We start from the raw sequence: 2,371 nt of genomic DNA on the forward strand, positions 1-2,371 counted from the left end.
AACATGGGTGCTAAATCCTTGTTATTAATTTTGCTACCAAAATTTGTGCCGCATGCAACATCTCAATCTGACCTAAGGGCACATTCTTGCACTTCTCCCATTTCCATTGGGCTTTGAGTTTTATTTTGACTAATTAACAAGCCAAAGGCCAATTGCCTTTCCAATTCCACTTATAGTGCATTGCACAGGGTTTCGTAGTATTACCAAAATCGTAATACCAAGGAGATAAAATTTCAAATCAAGACTGAAGAATGAATGAACGATAAGATGGATAAAACCTTTACTAGATGTTTGATTTAGAGCGGCTAGTGCGGCATTTCGTTGCGTGTTGAAGCTAAGAAGCAAGCATAGGCATATAAAAGAGAGATTCTCTCAAGATCTTCATTGCATTATAATACCCACTGTGTGCAACTCTTTAGCCATTTTCTTAGGGACACTTTTCTTTCATTTTTTTATTCGTCATTATTAGGTATAACGAGGTTAAGATTAAAAGCCATTACTAGTGAATTGTGCCTTTTGTAGGTCATCAAGTCATATTTGAATGTTTTAATTAATTTGATGAACAATTGTTATATGAATCTTGATAGATAGAAATTCAGGTGCGGTCAACTTTATGTGAAATTGATAACTGAGAGTTTTCAGATAAAAATTTAGTCAAATCAGTCAAATTATTTAACTATTCTCAACTATCAACTTTAAGAGAAATTAATTCCACTTGAGTCTTCACCTTCAAATGTTACTATATGTGGGAGAGGGGAGAGTAGAGGCCGGAGGCGCCATATCTATGTGCATATATATTTGGTCCTATACAAGCATGGTCCAAACAAAGCTAAGGTCTTTTGCTTTTAAAAATTATTACATTTGTATCAAAAATTAATTATCATATATTTATAAATATTTTTATCTATTATTTTGTACGCATTTTAATAAAATTATTTTTAATAATTAATGAAAAATAATATGAAAAATTGTGTTTTATATATGAATTTAATTTTAATGTATTGTTAGTATAAAAGTATTGTAGTTTTATATGCGCATCAAATTATCTATTATCACGTCAATAAAAATAATTGCTTTTTATATTGACCGTCTGAATGATTATTTAAAAAAACATGTGATTTGACTACTGTGTAAAACGTTTTAGATAGTCAATACATCAAAATTAAACTTTCTATTTATTCATTTTTACAAAAAATGTTTTTTTTGGAGGAAAAATAAATAAGAGCATAAAAGATACAAAATATATTTCAAAACGAATATGGAATCTCAAATATAAATCAAAGTTAAAGCTAATACTCCATCAAACTCTTTTCACATTCAAAGAATAAAACTACATCTAATACTAGAATATGGCCACTACTCAACCAAAAAGCAAAACTAAAACAAAGGGACAACTAACGACTACTAAGATAAAGGACTACACTTATGCATTATACTAGATCAATAGCATTTCTCAAAAATAAATGTATGTGTATAGAATTTTCTTTTAAAAAAAAAATTAAAATCTACACACAAAAAAAAATTAATTAATTCAAGAATTATTTGCAAATAAAGTCCTCCTATAATATGTGCTCTTAAAAGGACGAAGATAATAGAGCTGCAAATCATACAATTACAGTGATTAGTAGAATGAACGTGACCAGGAATACATTCGAAATTAAAAATAATGATATGTGATTTGTCTTACATTTGAGTTAATATTAATCAATTTTTCAAATTTTTTTACTAAAAATGTTGGCCTCCTAATATTTTCCAAAATCCAATTTACTTAGAGTTGGATAAGATAAAAAAACTGCAAATAAATTGTTGGCCTTTTAAATAAGTACAAAATAATGTTATATGTATTATCATACTAAAAAAAAAAAATTGGTCTTCTAATAATAATTATTGTTATTATATATGGAGAACTTAAAAAAAAAATTGGTCTTCTAATAATAATTATTGTTATTATATATGGAGAACTTATGTATTCATATTTTAATTTGGCAACCTGGCACAAAGATGATTTGAAAAACAACTAGACAACAAGAGCATCAATGCTGACAATATCTACATTATTTCCTTGGTAAAGAAATTAAAGTCTAAATTAAACAGTGTTTATATGGCCGTTACGTTACACTAAAGAACAAAGCTTAATGAGGGAAATTGGCTGAGTAGAGCAACAAATAGATTAATTAATTAGTTAATTAATTGAGTGATTAAAAACATGAGAGCAGGAGTAATGGATGTATGTCGATGAGGGACCATAGATCGATAAGCTAATTAACCGAATTGAATAATAATAATAGTATATAAAATTTAGAAAAATAAATTTTAATTTTAATTTAATTTTGATCACAAAAACAAACTACTTTTTATAACTATTTTGTGA

At 27.3% G+C, this 2,371-nt stretch overlaps 1 long non-coding RNA gene across 1 annotated transcript in view; it reads right to left on the bottom strand.

The window, feature by feature from the left end:
• LOC110264471 overlaps positions 1–658 on the bottom strand; it is a 1,064-nt gene extending 406 nt beyond the window's left edge. The window contains exon 1 of the long non-coding RNA XR_002350654.1: positions 279–658. This is a non-coding gene — a long non-coding RNA (uncharacterized LOC110264471). The remainder of the gene's footprint in view (positions 1–278) is intronic.

The sequence above is a fragment of the Arachis ipaensis genome, chromosome B07 (genome assembly GCF_000816755.2).
Source record: "Arachis ipaensis cultivar K30076 chromosome B07, Araip1.1, whole genome shotgun sequence".
Lineage (NCBI taxonomy): Eukaryota > Viridiplantae > Streptophyta > Magnoliopsida > Fabales > Fabaceae > Arachis > Arachis ipaensis.